Source organism: Rattus norvegicus, chromosome 2 (genome assembly GCF_021556685.1).
Source record: "Rattus norvegicus strain SHRSP/BbbUtx chromosome 2, alternate assembly SHRSP_T2T, whole genome shotgun sequence".
NCBI lineage: Eukaryota > Metazoa > Chordata > Mammalia > Rodentia > Muridae > Rattus > Rattus norvegicus.
Genome location: NC_141535.1, coordinates 9,983,106 through 10,002,429, shown reverse-complemented (window position 1 = coordinate 10,002,429; position 19,324 = coordinate 9,983,106). Strand labels below are relative to the sequence as shown.

The window sequence follows — 19,324 nt, the reverse complement described above, 5'->3', positions numbered from 1 at the left end:
GGAGAAACCAAGATATTCCATGACAAAACCAAATTTACACAATATCTTTCTACAAATCCAGCACTACAATGGATAATAAATGGTAAAGCCCAACATAAGGAGGCAAGCTATACCCTAGAAGAAGCAAGAAACTAATCGTCTTGACAACAAAACAAAGAGAATGAAAGCACACAAACATAACCTCACATCCAAATATGAATATAACAGACAGCAATAATCACTATTCCTTAATATCTCTCAACATCAATGGCCTCAACTCCCCAATAAAAAGACATAGATTAACAAACTGGATACGCAACGAGGACCCTGCATTCTGCTGCCTACAGGAAACACACCTCAGACACAAAGACAGACATTACCTCAGAGTGAAAGGCTGGAAAACAATTTTCCAAGCAAATGGTCAGAAGAAGCAAGCTGGAGTAGCCATTCTAATATCAAATAAAATCAATTTTCAATTAAAAGTCATCAAAAAAGATAAGGAAGGACACTTCATATTCATCAAAGGAAAAATCCACCAAGATGAACTCTCAATCCTAAATATCTATGCCCCAAATACAAGGGCAACTACATACATAAAAGAAACCTTACTAAAGCTCAAAACACACATTGCACCTCACACAATAATAGTGGGAGATTTCAACACCTCACTCTCATCAATGGACAGATCATGGAAACAGAAATTGAACAGAGATGTAGACAGACTAAGAGAAGTCATGAGCCAAATGGACTTAACGGATATTTATAGAACATTCTATCCTAAAGCAAAAGGATATACCTTCTTCTCAGCTCCTCATGGTACTTTCTCGAAAATTGACCATATAATTGGTCAAAAAACGGGCCTCAACAGGTACAGAAAGATAGAAATAATCCCATGTGTGCTATCGGACCACCACGGCCTAAAACTGGTCTTCAATAACAATCAAGGAAGAATGCCCACATATACTTGGAAATTGAACAATGCTCTACTCAATGATAACCTGGTCAAGGAAGAAATAAAGAAAGAAATTAAAAACTTTTTAGAATTTAATGAAAATGAAGGTACAACATACCCATACTTATGGGACACAATGAAAGCTGTGCTAAGAGGAAAACTCATAGCACTGAGTGCCTGCAGAAAGAAACAGGAAAGAGCATATGTCAGCAGCTTGACAGCACACCTAAAAGCTCTAGAACAAAAAGAAGCAAATACACCCAGGAGGAGTAGAAGGCAGGAAATAATCAAACTCAGAGCTGAAATCAAACAAGTAGAAACAAAAAGGACCATAGAAAGAATCAACAGAACCAAAAGTTGGTTCTTTGAAAAAATCAACAAGATAGATAAACCCTTAGCCAGACTAACGAGAGGACACAGAGAGTGCGTCCAAATTAACAAAATCAGAAATGAAAAGGGAGACATAACTACAGATTCAGAGGAAATTCAAAAAATCATCAGATCTTACTATAAAAACCTATATTCAACAAAACTTGAAAATCTGCAGGAAACGGATAATTTCCTAGACAGATACCAGGTACCGAAGTTAAATCAGGAACAGATAAACCAGTTAAACAACCCCATAACTCCTAAGGAAATAGAAGCAGTCATTAAAGGTCTCCCAACCAAAAAAAGCCCAGGTCCAGACGGGTTTAGTGCAGAATTCTACCAAACCTTCATAGAAGACCTCATACCAATATTATCCAAACTATTCCACAAAATTGAAACAGATGGATCACTACCGAACACCTTCTACGAAGCCACAATTACTCTTATACCTAAACCACACAAAGAAACAACAAAGAAAGAGAACTTCAGACCAATTTCCCTTATGAATATCGTTGCAAAAATACTCAACAAAATTCTGGCAAACCGAATCCAAGAGCACATCAAAACAATCATCCACCATGACCAAGTAGGCTTCATCCCAGGCATGCAGGGATGGTTTAATATACGGAAAACCATCAACGTGATCCATTAAATAAACAAACTGAAAGAACAAAACCACATGATCATTTCATTAGACGCTGGGAAAGCATTTGACAAAATTCAACACCCCTTCATGATAAAAGTCCTGGAGAGAATAGGAATTCAAGGCCCATACCTAAACATAGTAAAAGCCATATACAGCAAACCAGTTGCTAACATTAAACTAAATGGAGAGAAACTCGAAGCAATCCCACTAAAATCAGGGACTAGACAAGGCTGCCCACTCTCTCCCTACTTATTCAATATAGTTCTTGAAGTTCTAGCCAGAGCAATCAGACAACAAAAGGAGGTCAAGGGGATACAGATCGGAAAAGAAGAAGTCAAAATATCACTGTTTGCAGATGATATGATAGTGTATTTAAGTGATCCCAAAAGTTCCACCAGAGAACTACTAAAGCTGATAAACAACTTCAGCAAAGTGGCTGGGTATAAAATTAACTCAAATAAATCAGTAGCCTTCCTCTACACAAAAGAGAAACAAGCCTAGAAAGAAATTAGAGAAATGACTCCCATCATAATAGACCCAAATAATATAAAGTACCTCGGTGTGACTTTAACCAAGCAAGTAAAAGATCTGTACAATAAGAACTACAAGACACTGAAGAAGGAAATTGAAGAAGACCTCAGAAGATGGAAAGATCTCCCATGCTCATGGATTGGCAGGATTAATATAGTAAAAATGGCCATTTTACCAAAAGCAATCTACAGATTCAACGCAATCCCCATCAAAATACCAATCCAATTCTTCAAAGAGTTAGACAGAACAATTTGCAAATTCATCTGGAATAACAAAAAACCCAGGATAGCTAAAGCTATCCTCAACAATAAAAGGACTTCAGGGGGAATCACTATCCCTGAACTCAAGCAGTATTACAGAGCAATAGTGATAAAAACTGCATCGTATTGGTACAGAGACAGACAGATAGACCAATGGAATAGAATTGAAGACCCAGAAATGAACCCACACACCTATGGTCACTTGATTTTTGACAAAGGAGCCAAAACCATCAAATGGAAAAAAGATAGCATTTTCAGCAAATGGTGCTGGTTCAACTGGAGGGCAACATGTAGAAGAATGCAGATCGATCCATGCTTATCACCCTGTACAAAGCTTAAGTCCAAGTGGATCAAGGACCTCCACATCAAACCAGACACACTCAAACTAATAGAAGAAAAACTAGGGAAGCATCTGGAACACATGGGCACTGGAAAAAACTTCCTAAACAAAACACCAATGGCTTAGGCTCTAAGATCAAGAATCGACAAATGGGATCTCATAAAACTACAAAGCTTCTGTAAGGCAAAGGACACGGTGGTTAGGACAAAATGGCAACCAACAGATTGGGAAAAGATCTTTACCAATCCTACAACAGATAGAGGCCTTATATCCAAAATATACAAAGAACTCAAGAAGTTAGCAGGGAAACAAATAACCCTATTAAAAGATGGGGTTCAGAGCTAAACAAAGAATTCACAGCTGAGGAATGCCGAATGGCTGAGAAACACCTAAAGAAATGTTCAACATCTTTAGTCATAAGGGAAATGCAAATCAAAACAACCCTGAGATTTCACCTCACACCAGTGAGAATGGCTAAGATCAAAAACTCAGGGGACAACAGATGCTGGCGAGGATGTGGAGAAAGAGGAACACTCCTCCATTGTTGGTGGGATTGCAAACTGGTACAACCATTCTGGAAATCAGTCTGGAGAATCCTCAGAAAATTGGACATTGAACTGCCTGAGGATCCAGCTATACCTCTCTTGGGCATATACCCAAAAGATGCCCCAACATATAAAAAAGACACGTCCTCCACTATGTTCATTGCTGCCTTATTTATAATAACCAGAAGCTGGAAAGAACCCAGATGCCCTTCAACAGAGGAATGGATACAGAAAATGTGGTACATCTACACAATGGAATATTACTCAGCTATCAAAAACAACGAGTTTATGAAATTCGTAGGGAAATGGTTGGAACTGGAAAACATCATCCTGAGTGAGCTAACCCAATCACAGAAAGACATACATGGTATGCACTCATTGATACGTGGCTATTAGCCCAAATGCTTGAATTACCCTAGATGCCTAGAGCAAATGAAACTCAAGACAGATGATCAAAATGTGAATGCTTCACTGCTTCTTTAAAAGGGGAACAAGAATACCCTTGGCAGGGAAGAGAGAGGCAAAGATTAAAACAGAGACTGAAGGAAAACCCATTCAGAGTCTGCCCCACATGTGGCCCATACATATATAGCCACCCAATTAGACAAGATGGATGAAGCAAAGAAGTGCAGACCGACAGGAGCCGGATGTAGATCGCTCCTAAGAGACACAGCCAGAATACAGCAAATACAGAGGCGAATGCCAGCAAACCACTGAACTGAGAATAGGACCCCCGTTGAAGGAATCAGAGAAAGAACTGGAAGAGCTTGAAGGGGCTCAAGACTCCATATGTACAACAATGCCAAGCAACCAGAGCTTCCAGGGACTAAGCCCCTACCCAAAGACTATAAATGGACTGACCCTGGACTCTGACCTCATAGGTAGCAATGCATATCCTAGTAAGAGCACCAGTGGAAGGGGAAGCCCTGGGTCCTGCTAAGACTGAACCCCCAGTGAACTAGACTGGTGGGGGGAGGGCGGCAATGGGGGGAGGGTTGGGAGGGGAACACCCATAAGGAAGGGGAGGGGGGAGGGGGATGTTTGCCCGGATACCGGGAAAGGGAATAACACTTGAAATGTATATAAGAAATACTCAAGTTAATAAAAAAAAAAAAGTAGGTTTGAAAAATATAAAAAAAAAAGAAACCTTACTAAAGCTCAAAACACACATTGCACCTCACACAATAATAGTAGGAGATTTCAACACCCCACTCTCATCAATGGACAGATCATGAAAACAGAAATTAAACAGAGATGTAGGCAGACTAAGAGAAGTTTGAGCCAAATGGACTTAACAGATATTTATAGAACATTCTGTCCTGAAGCAAAAAGATATACCTTCTTCTCAGCTCCTCATGGTACTTTCTCGAAAATTGACCATATAATTGGTCAAAAAATGGGCCTCAACAGGTACAGAAAGATAGAAATAATCCCATGTGTGCTATCGGACCACCACAGCCTAAAACTGGTCTTCAATAACAATAAGGGAAGAATGCCCACATGTACGTGGAAATTGAACAATGCTCTACTCAATGATAACCTGGTCAAGGAAGAAATAAAGAAAGAAATTAAAGACTTTTTAGATTTAATGAAAATGAAGGTACAACATACCCATACTTATGGGACACAATGAAAACTGTGCTAAGAGGAAAACTCATAGCGCTGAGTGCCTGCAGAAAGAAACAGGAAAGAGCATATGTCAGCAGCTTGACAGCACACCTAAAAGCTCTAGAACAAAAAGAAGCAAATACACCCAGGAGGATTAGAAGGCAGGAAATAATCAAACTCAGAGCTGAAATCAAACAAGTAGAAACAAAAAGGACCATAGAAAGAATCAACAGAACCAAAAGTTGGTTCTTTGAGAAAATCAACAAGATAGATAAACCCTTAGCCAGACTAACGAGAGGAAACAGAGAGTGTGTCCAAATTAACAAAATCAGAAATGAAAAGGGAGACATAACTACAGATTCAGAGGAAATTCAAAAAATCATCAGATCTTACTATAAAAGCCTATATTCAACAAAACTTGAAAATCTTCAGGAAATGGACAATTTCCTAGACAGATACCAGGTACTGAAGTTAAATCAGGAACAGATAAACCAGTCAAACAACCCCATAACTCCTAAGGAAATAGAAGCAGTCATTAAAGGTCTCCCAACCAAAAAGAGCTCAGTCCAGACGGGTTTAGTGCAGAATTCTATCAGACCTTCATAGAATACCTCATACCAATATTATCCAAACTATTCCACAAAATTGAAACAGATGGAGCACTACCGAATTTCATCTATGAAGCCACAATTATTCTTATACCTAAACCACACAAAGACCCAACAAAGAAAGAGAACTTGAGAACAATTTCCCTTAGGAATATGGACGCAAAAATACTCAATAAAATTCTGGCAAACTGAATCCAAGAGCACATCAAAACAATCATCCACCATGATCAAGTAGCCTTCATCCCAGGCATGCAGGGATGGTTTAATATACGGAAAACCATCAATGTGATCCATTATATAAACAAACTGAAAGATCAAAACCACATGATCATTTCATTAGATGCTGAGAAAGCATTTGACAAAATTCAACACCCCTTCATGATAAAAGTCCTGGAAAGAATAGGAATTCAAGGCCCATACCTAAACATAGTAAAAGCCATATACAGCAAACCAGTTGCTAACATTAAACTAAATGTAGAGAAACTTGAAGCAATCCCACTAAAATCAGGGACTAGACAAGGCTGCCCACTCTCTCCCTACTTATTCAATATACTTCTTGAAGTTCTAGCCAGAGCAATCAGACTACAAAAGGAGGTCAAGGGGATACAGATCTGAAAAGAAGAAGTCAAAATATCACTATTTGCAGATGATATGATAGTATATTTAAGTGATCCCAAAAGTTCCACCAGAGAACTACTAAAGCTGATAAACAACGTCAGCAAAGTGGCTGGGTATAAAATTAACTCAAATAAATCAGTAGCCTTCCTCTACACAAAAGAGAAACAAGCCGAGAAAGAAATTAGGGAAACGACACCCTTCATAATAAACCCAAATAATATAAAGTACCTCGGTGTAACTTTAACCAAGCAAGTAAAAGATTTGTACAATAAGAACTTCAATTCTCTGAAGAAAGAAATTGAAGAAGACCTCAGAAGATGGAAAGATCTCCCATGCTCACGGATTGGCAGGATTAATATAGCAAAAATGGCCATTTTACCGAAAGCGATCTACAGATTCAATGCAATCCCCATCAAAATACCAATCCAATTCTTCATAAAAAAAACCCACATTCATAAAAAAAAAAAACTAAGCCATAAAACACACATTGAACCTCACATAACAATAGTGGGAGATTTTAACACCCTACTTTCACCAATGGACAGATCATTGAAACAGAAACTAAAAGAGACACAGTGAAACTAACAAAAGTTATAAACCAAATTGATTTAACAGATATCTACAGAACATTTTATGCTCCCAAAAAGAGAAAAATCTTTCTTCTCAGCACCTCATGGAACCTTTTTCAAAACTGATAATATAATCAGACGTAAAACTAGCCTCAACAGATACAAGAAGTTTGGAATAATCCCATGCCTTCTATCAGATCATCACAGACTAAGGCTAGACTTCAATAACAACAAAAATAACAGAAACCCCACATACTCATGGAAACTAAAAAAAACTCTCTGATCAACTATAGCTTAGTCAAAGAAGAAATAAAGATAAAATCAAAGACTATAAAATTCAATGTAAATAAAGACACATCATACTCAAATTTATGGGACCCAAGAAAGCAGTGTGAAGAGGAAAATTCATTGGTACTAAATGCCTTCATAAAGACATTGGAAAGATCCCATAAAAGCAACTTAACAGCACAGCTGAAAGCTCTAGAACAGAAAGAAGCAATCTCCACTAACCCTACATCCAACAGAAGGCTAATATCCAAAATATATAAAGAACTCAAGAAGTTAATCTCCAAAAAAACAAATAACCCAATTAAAAAATGGGGTACAGAGCCAAAGAGAGTTCACAACAAACGAATCTCAAATAACCAAGAAGCATTTAAAGAAGTGTTCAAAGTCCTTAGTCATCAGAGAAATTTAAATCAAAATGTCCCTGAGACTCTACCTTACACCAATCAGAATGGATAAAATCAAAACCTCAAGTGACAGCACATTCTGGAAATGATGTGGAAAAAGTGGAACACTTCTCCATTGTTGGTGAGATTGTGAGCTGATACAACCACTCTGGAAAACAATCTGGCAGTTCTTCAGAAAACTGAAAATAGTTCTACCTGAAGACACAGCTATACCACTCACTCCTGGGCATATACCCAAAAGATGCTCCAACATATAACAAGGACACATGCTCCACAATATTTATAGCAGCCTTATTTGTAATAGCCAGAAGCTGGAAACAACCCAGATGTCCCACAACTGAAGAATGGATACAGAAAATGTGTTTCATTTCCACAATGGAATTCTATTCAACTATTAAAAATGAGAACATCATGAATTTTGCAGGCTAATGGATGAAACTAGAAAATATCATCCTGTGTGAGGTAACTGAGACCCAAAAAACATGCATGGCATGTACTCACTTATAAGTGGATTAGGCAAAAAGAACAGAATACCCATGATACAACCTACATACCATAATAAGTGTAACAAGTAGAAAGTGAGGTTTCAATTCCACTTAGAAGGGGGAAGGAAATAATCATGAGAGGGAGAGGGAGGAAGGACTCTGAGTGGGAGTGGGCAGTGGGAAGGGAAAGGGGAACAGAATCAGATATGGAAGGAGAGGGGAGAGGGAGAAGTTCAGAGGACCAAGAGAATAAATGTAAATATGTAGCCTCTGGTGGAGGAAGAAAGGGGGACTCTCTAGAAAATACCAGAGACCTAGAAGGTGAGAGGTTCTCAGGACTCAATGAGGGTGACCTTAGCCTAAATGCCCAAAAATTGGAAGAGGAAATTCAAAGAGTCCATCTCTAGTAGAAAGACAGGGCAGTGGAAGGACAGTGTTACTAACCCACAGTCAAAATTTCTGACCCACAATTGTTCTGTCTAAAAGAACTGCAGGGACCAAAATGAAGAAGAGACTGAAGAAAAGGCAGTCCAATGACTGGCTCAACTTGGGATCCATCTCATGGGCAGTGGGGGAGAGGCCACCAAGGCCTGAAACTATTATTGATGCTGTGGTGAGCTTACAGACTGGCATGGTAGTCCTCTGAGAGACCCTTCCAGCAGCTGACTCAGACATATTCAGATACGGACACCCAACCATTGGACTGAGGTTGAGAACCCCTAAGGTTGGTTGGTTTAAGGGAAGAATTGAAGAAGCTGAAAGGGAGAGCAACCCCATAGAAAGATAAAAAGACTCAACTCTCCCAGACTCCAGGGAGCTCCCAGAGACTGAGACACAAACCAGGAGCATACACAGGCCTGTCTGAGGCCCCCTAGTACCTATATAGCAGAGGTCTATCTGGTCTGGCTGCAGGGGGAGAAAATGCAATTAATCCTGGAGAGACTTGAGGCCCCAGGGAAGGGGGAGATCTGGTAGGGGAAGCAAGCTTTCAGAGGCAAAGAGAAGGAGGAATGGAATGGGGAACTGTGGGTTGGGTCATGGAGATGGGACAAGGACTGGAATGTAAATAAAGTAACTTTGAAAGTGAGGCAGAAACAAACAGAGAGATCCTCCTGTCTCTGCCTCCCAAAATTAAGCTATTATTAAAGGAATGCACCATGCCTGGCTTATCTTTTGTTGTTTAGTTTTTATTCATTACAGCAAACATAACTCTTCAATTAAACTAGACTTGTAAATGATTAAGAAAAACTTGGAACCCAAAGAACAAAATGAGAACACAGAGGTTGAAGGACACTGTAAACAGACTTGAATATTCTGCTAAGATACAGAGAGAAAGGCTTGGTGGTCAAGATACATGCAAGTCAAATATGATAGGGTTATCCACAGCCAGCTTAGAGAACCTCCTTGCTGCTCTAGACACTGCTGGATGTCTAAAATGGTCATTCCATTTTTTTTTACCTTCCTAAAGACCACAAGCTTGCCATCTAGGATCTTAGCATCCACAGTGAAGAGGAAAATGGCAACCATTTGTTTTTGGTTCACCATTTGACATTAACAAGATGCCAGGATAGTATGTTTCAGGATGATGTTCTTATTGTCAAATATCTCACTGTAAGTAGAATTATGGGTAGTGCCATGGTGATGTGTGAAATCCACCTTAAAACATTAATTCTGAAATAATTCTGTGAAAGCAGGAACTCTACTTAAGAATATTGTCTTCAAACATCTTGAAGGAGAAACTTTTCAATGTCTTGTCTCAACAGTAATAACAAAGAACTCAGTTAGATTCACTGTGGGTAGCAGCAAGAACCTGGAGAGGACAGTGTTGTCTGCAAAGACTGTTCTTGGTTTTTGGCCCAGTGATTCTGTACTAAAGAAATATATTTGCGGCAGACATGATGTAATCTTAGTACTTGAGAGAATGTGGAAGGAGGAAGAAGAGGTCAAGATCACTCTTAGATACACCATGAGTTCAAGAATGATAACCTGTCTCACATATCAGATGATAGATGATAAAGATAGATAGATAGATAGATAGATAGATAGATAGATAGATAGATAGATAGATAGATAGATAGATATGGATGGATAGATAGGCGATAGATAAAGTCAGATATGCAACGCTTTCCAAACATGAAAAGTCTTAGCTTTATACATATGCTGCTAATATGAAAACCAAAAACAAATAAAAACAAACAAACAAAAAAAAGAGGGCATAATGAAGACCAATAAATTTTCCTTTTAATTCCAAAGCTTAGCTGCCTAAATAAATAATATGTAAATAAATATTGTGTAGTCATTTTTATTTGCTTCTTTATTATTTGTTATTTTTAACATTTGTTTATTTTCTGTATATGAATACACTGCTGCTGTCTTCAGACACACAGAAGAAGGCATGAAGGTATTGGATTCCATCACAGATGGCTGTGAGCCACCATGTGGTTGCTGAGAATTGAACTCAGGTCCTCTGGAAGAGCAGTCAGTGCTCTTAACCACTGAGACATCTCTCTGGCACCTATTTGTTTGTTTTGAGAAAGGTTTTCTCTGTGTAATTGCCCAGGCTGTCCAGGAATTTCCTTTGTAGATTAGGCTGGCCTTGAACTCACAGAGATCTACCTGTCTCCGCCTCTGGAGTTCTGGTATTAAAGGTATGAGCCACCAGGCCTGGCTCTTTTACTTATTTATTGTTTGCTTGTTTGTTTGTTATATTGGATATTTATGTATTCACATTTCAAATGTTATCCCCTTTCGAGGTTCCCCTCCTCTTCCATGCCCCCTCCACCTGCTTCTATAAAGATGCTCCCACTGCCACCTAAACACCCTGGCATTTCCCTACACTGGAGGAAAGATCCTTTGCAGGACCCAGGGCTTCTCCTATTGATGCCAGACAATGCTTCAATGATGCTGGAGCCATGGATCACTCCATGTGGATTCTCTGGTTGGTGGTTTATTTCCTGGGAGCATTGGAAGGTCTGGTTGTTTGATACTGTTGTTCTTCCTATGGTGTATTGCAAACCCCTTCAGCTCCTTCAGTCTTTTCTCTAACTCCTCCATAGAGGTCCCCATGCTCAGTCTGACCTTTAGCTGCAAGCATCCTAATCTGTATCAGTAGGACTCTGGGAGAGCCTCTCAGAAGACAGCCATATCAAGCTCCTGCCAGCAAGCACTTCTTGGAATTAGCAATAGTGACGGGGTTTGGTGGCTGCATATAGGATGGATTCCCAGTCTCTGGATGGCCTTTCCTTCAATGTCTGCTCCATTCCTTGCCGCAGTACTTCCTCCCATGAATATTTTGTTTCTCATTCTAAGAAGGACTGATGAATCCACACTTTGGTCTTCCTCTTCTTGAGCTTCATGGTCTGTGAATTGTATATTGGGCTTTGGGACTAATATTCTTTTATTACTATGTGCATACCATGTGTGTTCTTTTGTGACTGGATTACCTCACTCAGGATGATATTTTCTAGTTGCATCCATTTGCCTAAGAATTTCATGAAGTCATTGTTTTTAATAGCTGAGTAGTACTCCATTGTGTAAATGTACATTTTCTGTATCCATTCCTCTGTTGAAGGACATCTGGGTTCTTCCCAGCTCCTGGCTATTATAAATAAGGCTGCTATGAACATAGTGGAGCATGTGTCCTTGTTGTATGTTAGAGCATCATTTGGTTATATGCCCAGGAAAGGTATAACTGGGTCCTCAGGTAGTATAATGTCCAATTTTCTGAGGAACCTCCAGAATGATTTCCAAAGTGGTTGTACTAGTTTGCAATCCCACCAATGGAGGAGTGCTCCTCTTTCTCCACATCCTCACCAGCATCTGTTAACACATGAGTTTTTGATCTTAGCCATAATTGTAGAGGTGTAATAAAAATTTCATCATATATTTTATAAAATGTACCAAAATACCTAGTGCCTTTGTTTAAAAATATTTAATGTCTATTTCATATTTTGGGAATATTAAGAAAATATTTAAATTTCCTCCATTAAACTACTTTTTAAAAGAAGTTTTATTAGTATGTATTCATTTTACAAATTGGTGACTGTCGTGGTGATATTTTTATTCAAATTTATCATAAAGTTTCATTATATTCATTCCCCATAACTGTCCTCATTCCAATCAGCCCCATTCTTCTTCCCCATAGCTCTTTTCATACTTCATGTCATACATGTGTGTGAATATACTCACATATACTTAATATGTGTACACATAAACCTAGGTTCCACATAGGAGAGCAATTATGTGGTATTTGTCTTTCTGGATTTGAATTATTTCACTTATATGATCTAATTCACTTCCACTTTCCAGCCAATGACACAATTGTGCTCTGTACCTGAATTAACCCCCATTATACATACATACCACATTCTTCAGTTCATTCATCTGTTCATGATAATTTAGATGGATTCTATGACTTCGCTGTTGTTAATAATGCTACAAAATAAGCACAAAAAACCCACAGATGTGTAGGTGTCTCTGTAGTGCACTGACTCAAATGCCTTTGCACACACTCTCAGGAGCGGCACAGCTGGACAATATGGTAGCTTTGCTTTCGCTCATTTGAGGATTCTACACTGATTTTCACAGAGACTGAAGCCCCTCCACAGTGTGCACATGTCCACATTCTGCCCACACCCTCATCAGAGGCCTGAACAGCAACTCAGAGCTATTAAGAAACTTTTCTAATATCACAAAGCACATAAATAAAAATTCTATAATTTTATGCAGATTTTCTGTATGCAAAGCCTCAAATTATAAATTGGAATAATGGATTATTCATATTGCATGAGAAAAATGTTTGAATTTTATCAGCTAATAACATTCTGAATAAATAATTTTAAACACTAATTTATTTACTATTAATAATTTCTTTAAAAACAGTTTTCTTGTAATGAAATCAAATGTAAAGCAAATGTCTTTTTTTGGTCTGGGATATTTTTATTTCTTCAATTTTTTATTATCAGGAGTGTCTGAAATAAAAAATATAATTGAGTCCCATCATTATTGTCATTATGGAAATGGCTTTAAGAGAAAACTGGTGAGATGAATATTATTGCTTCCCACTTTTCAACTGGTAAATAGTTGCCATTGATAAGACAGACAAGCCCAGAGAATCTGTCCAGAATGTTCAAGAATATGGTCTACTATACAATATGCCTGTTCTCGGGGAGAACACCTAGGACATAATTATGTGTACTTCTTGATCTCATCATACAAGGCAAGCACAAAGGCACCACCCATGCCTCTGAGAATGTTGGACCATGCACCCTTGAAAAAGGCCTTGCTTCGTTCATCTCGAGCGACCTTCCGCCAGCAGTCAAGAGTGCCTGTATAATTATCGGTTCCTTTGTGACCAGACTGCCTCATACAACGGCGAACTGCGTCAAAAGGATAGGAAGTCAGACCAGCAACAGCAAGGACAAACTATGCAATCATCCAGCTGATGAAGATGTGAGTTTTCTTGGGATCTGGGAGCATTCCTTTTGCAGTGTCATAGATACCGAAGTAGGCAGCTCGGTAGATGATAATGCCCTGTACTGACACATTAAAGCCTTGGTACAAGCCTTAATCCCATCAGATTTATAGATCTTAACCAGGCAGTCACCAAGACCTTTGAATTCCCTTTCAGCTCCAGCTTTGCCCACATCAGCTGCTAGACTGGTATGGGCAAAATCAAGAGGTACACAAAGCGTAAGGATGTAGCCCCAGCGGCACCACCTGATGCCAGGTTCCCAACAAAGTACCGCCAAATCTGGGTCCTCTTGTCCACACCACCCAAAAAGATCTGCTTGTATTTATCTTTGAAGGCAAAGTTGAGAGCCTGGGTGGGGAAGTATCTAATGACATTGGCCAGGTTACCACGCCAGAAGGACAGGACTCCCTGTTCCTTGGGGATATGAACCACACAGTCTATGATATCTTTGTATTGCTGATCTGCCGTGATTTGCTTGCTGGCATGCTGCACCTGCAGCAGCAGCTTGACCCACTCGATGGGTGCTACCGCCATCTTGGAGATGGCCGCAGAAGTCCTTGGTGCAGGACACAGCGGCATCTGTCATGTTGAAAGCGAAAAAGAAGAGGCAGGCAAGTGCAAGACAGATTGGGTTGACAACCAGCTTTGACTCCCGGACTCTCGAAAAGCAAATGTCTTAACTACTATTTAACAGTTAATGTGTTAAAGGGTCAGGAGAGATGGCTCAGTAGTTAAGAGCACCTGTTCCTGCAAAGGACCCAGATTTGACCCTCCAGTTTTAGGGAATCCAGTGCCCTCTTTGACTTCCTCAGGCAGTAGGCATATAGATAGTATACAAATATACAAGCAGGCAAAAACTAAATGTACATAAAAGTAAATAAATAAATCTAAAATTTTCAACAAAGTCAAGGATCCTAAAAATAGTAGATAGTTGATAAATATGTTTTTAGCCATTAAAAATAAAAAGGCAGAAAAGAGAATAAGCCGGGAGGTGGGCAGGGCAGAGGAGGGAAGCAGGGCATTTGAAATACTAAGGATATTTGAAAAGGCCAAATGGAAATCTACTATTTCATAAGCTTCCTACAAAACATATCCCCAAAATATTTTAATTGCAGTTACCTTACACAGGGGAATAATGCTCATTCCAGAAGCTGCAGGCTATTAAACAAAAGTCCAGTGTGGGATGCCTCCTTTTGAATTGTATGCCAGGGATGGAGGGGAAGTTTACTTTGAGTTTACATGAAACTAATTTATAAACTGTATGGCTGTATCTCACCATATTTTTATAATTACAAATCATAGAATTCATGTGGGCATATAGCTAAAACACATATAAATTAGATTAATAGTGCTTGAGATTCTTAACCAGCATTAATGTATGAACAGAATCAAAGAAACTGATCATTCTTTAAATTAAACTTAATACAAAATGTATCTAATTGTTTCAGTATTGTATTCTACAAGCTTCAGTTATGGAAAATTGTCAATCTCAAAAGCATTTATACCTTACAAGTAAATTTCTAACACTTTTAACAGGATCACAAACTAAAACATATGTAAAGAAAAACACAGAACAATAATTGTGAAAGCATGTCAATAGTACATCAGTTATGGGCTTCGGTCCCTCTTCTCACACACTACAACATGTGGGATCCACTGTAGATTTGTTTGCTTGGTTTTCTATTATGTGTGTTATTGGTTTATAGGAGTACATTCATGTGAGCATGCTGTGGTGGAGTTGCATGTGTGTACAGTGCCTCTCCCATGTTGTCTCCATCATGTAGGTTCCAGAGATCAAATTCAGGTCATTAGACTTGGAAGCAAAACATTCACCTGCTAAGCCACTGCACCAGTCCTGTGTTAGGCTAGTGAGATTGATTTGGACATTCATTTTTTATAGGTTTAGAGTCTAGGAAGGCTAAACGAGATTCTATAAGCATCTGATATTATTTTCTTATGTGTTCTCAAATGGCAGAAAGGAACAGCATCTCTCTAGAGTAGTAGTTCTCAACCTGTGGACTGCAATCCCTTTAGAAGCTTACTGACCTTTTCCTAGGAGTCACCTAGGATCTTTGGAAAATATAGATTTGACATTACAATTCATAACAATATCAAAATTACAGTTATGAAGAAGCAAAAAATAATTTTATGGTTGGGGGTCACCACAATATGAGAAACTGTATTAAAGGGTTGCAGCATTGGGAAGGTGGAGAAGCACTGCTTTAGAGTCCCTCTATAAGGCCACTAAATTCATTTCTGAGGGCACCAGCCTTCTCCTAAGGGTCAAATATGAATATATTTGTGGCTCAATTGCAGCCTATGAATTTTAGGGAAACACAAGGAGTTAGTCCACAGTAGAGAATAAATCCCACTTTAAGATGTCAGTCATGCATATGTATATGGATTTTAGGGAGATGAATATTAACTTTCCATATCAAAATTCTCAAATACATAAAATTTAATCATAGAATAATGTATACAAAATATTGAGGGAAAATAATAAATTTTGGTACACGCACACACAAATAGTTCACCACAAACTGAGAGAGTTATATGACATGAACAATAAAAGCAAAAGCTACAGACCTGGACAGAGTAAAAAGAGGAGATATGCTGTGACATGGGCTGTGCACCCTAGAAACACTTCAGAAGAAGTGGTCAACACCAGAAGCAAACAAAGGCCACTTGAGGGACCCTTTTCTGCTGCTCATTTGTTGGCTTCATTGTCTTGCCTGTGCTAAACAAGCTTGAGTAGCTCTCAGTTTGACTAGAAGAGCAACCACTGACAGAATCACAGTAAACCTAGTGCCAGCATTCAGTTAAATCTCTGCTACCGGACGAGCAAACATCTTACTAGATAATTCTCTTTGGAATTCAGAGGTTAGGTTATTAAATATTCCTTCCATTACCTCCTGGAATCTTCACTCACTGTAACTCAGTAAAACAGTTGCTAAAGCTCAGGTGATAAACTGTCTTTCACATAAACATCCCTTCTCTGTACCACTTAGTTCTCCTCTCTTAATCTTAAGTGTTCTTACTGTAGGCGAATATTACCCAGCCCTGTCCCAACAAGCCAGTGCATGTGCCTCACGCTAACTGTAACTAAGATGCTGTAATTCCACATCATTACATTAAGTAATAACCAAGCTTCAGGTTTTACACTGTCTGAGAAACAAAGACAGCATCAGCTCACCACTAGTGCTGTAAGTCACTGTATCAACTATTGCTATTAAATCTTTGGATGCAATGAAAGTTAACAATGCTATTTTTATGTTATGCCAAAAAAAATCATCCAGTCTGTTTTCCCTTTTTGATTACAGTTCATTTAAGGGAAAAATGTTGCTGCATGGTTTGACAATGCTTTATGTGTCTTCGGCTGATAGAACACACAAAACGTTTGAATAGGCCCATTTATTTGAGCAGACATATTAAATAATACTTTAAATGTGAACATGAATGTCATAAATTTTGTAGTCTCTTTAAAGTAGGATAAATCTGGTATTTAAAGTGGTCTTTGTTCAAAGCCATTTTTTTTCAGGCAGTCATAAAAGGACTCTGATTTGTGCAGCAAGAACAATGCCAGCATCATCATTTTAATGTTATCCATATGGGCTTCTAATAATAGATAAGAGTCTACATTTGTATTATATGTCTCAGAGACATTTAAAATCTAGATAAGGAGAGGCTGATTTCATTGGCCCCATAGTTAAAGGAAAGCAGACCCTAATTAAAAGAATTCTGTTCTGAATTAACTAGTTTGACATGTGCTAATTGACAGTTCCTGTGAAATGGTTCTAATTAAAGTCAATATGTCTTTTTCAATTAAAAGGAAATTAGGAATATACTAATATACATTAACAACTTAATCTGCCTTCAATATCCCATACATCAGCTGCTGCTCCCCACTCACATTATTGGAGAAGCATCTGACATGAATCATCTACTGTTTGCTTATGGTCTCTCATTATTACTTCTTGCAAGTGCTGTGGTGATAGAGCCCCACAAGGAGTCCATAACCAGCACACTTGCCTTTCAGAACTCCTACCTTTTCATTCACTAAACACAAACACGCTTTGCTGAATTTAAAAAATGGACATTCTCAATAAGAATCTTTGCTAACTGGAAACAAATACGAGTGTTCCCAATTAGTTTGTCTTTTTACCATAGGTCTTAGAAGTAATTGCATTCTGCTGGGGAGAAAGCTGGACTATGTTTTCATCATTTGGCTTGATTCAAAGCAAAGCTTGATTTGGGCAACATAAAACAAAAAACATCTTTCAAATCATGTTTTGTTTACCAAATGAAACTTTGGGGAAAGCTCAGGTGGGAATACTTTACACTGTATATACAACAGGAAAACAGAAAGTAAGATTGCTTAAATGCCAACCCTAGCAGAAGGCACATCATACTCAGTGAAAATGTAGCACTACAGCTGTTTATAGCAACATAATTAGATATTCATGTAGACACTATCGAAATTGTGGTGTTAGCAACTTTAGTCCTAGTGAAAGTCATATTGACCTGAAACATCAGCTTTAATGGGAACCACATCACCATCGCATAGAAGTGTGCAAAAGATTAAAAACTATTTGTTTCTTGGTGCATGGTTATGATTTAAATACATTCACAGCAATTTTCAAAGGCCCTAAGAGAAGGTTTTTGGAAGGCGCAGTTGTTTCATTTGTCATAGATAATATTTTGATAGATATTTTATCTCCACTTCCTGTTCTCCAGGGTTTAAAGTTAAGCCATAAAATATAACTACTTGAGCAAATAGGTCATTATTTGTTTCTATCAAAACTACTTTGTTTCTAATGCACATCAAAAACAACAAGTTTTGTTCTTTTTGGCTTACATTGTTAAAAGACTTCGTTCATTCTTACCTGTAAGAGTCTGGGTAGGAGTGGGAAAGATAGAAAGGCCACCTGTCAACCATGCATCCCAGAACATTCATCGAAACCATTTACCACAAATGTGTTCTATTATTCTTTTCTGAGTAATAATGAATGTCATCTTGTGTGGGATACTAAAAGCAGCTGACGTCTAGCAAGTTTGCAGCATGAGTAAATATGTAAGATGCTTCTTTTCAACTATAACTGGGATCAGCCCCAGCAATGGAAATGCAGATTCAGTTACCAGCTTACACAGTCTCTTGTTGGATTTCCAATCCTAGGTGCTTGCTCATCGAGCTGGCATGGACCAGAAATGCTGTGGTAACAACATGTACTCAGCTTTTTGAAATGGAAAAGAAGCCACTTTTCTGCCCAATTAAAGAGCAATGTCTATAGCAGGTCTACACAACATAAAGCCTACAAACTGCACACAGCCATGAAGCAAATGTTCATGACCCACCCACAGTTTTGGAACGAGAAGCAAGTGGAAGAGTTGGCAATATGGCACCCATGTCATCAAGAAGACATGAGGCAGTTATGCAGACTCCACCTCTATGTCCACATGTTACAGTGCAATGTTTCTGAACTCAAGATGCCAATCAACAAGAACTGCCAATCCTCCTAACAAACACTTTCCACTGCTGCAATACTACACTGGTGCAAACACTTCTGAAAGGCAGTAACTGTACTGAAATAAAATCTAAAACCTCAGAAGTATTCACGTATGGCATCCTCTTACAACAGTTGATAAGTGGGT

The 19,324-nt window shown here is 38.6% G+C and overlaps 1 long non-coding RNA gene and 1 pseudogene across 6 annotated transcripts in view; both read right to left on the bottom strand.

Annotated features, from left to right (window-relative positions):
- LOC147995954 (uncharacterized) overlaps positions 1-19,324 on the bottom strand; it is a 250,863-nt gene that overhangs the window by 65,216 nt on the left and 166,323 nt on the right. The window lies entirely within an intron of this gene.
- Positions 13,312-14,355, bottom strand: LOC147995955 (ADP/ATP translocase 2 pseudogene; annotated as a pseudogene).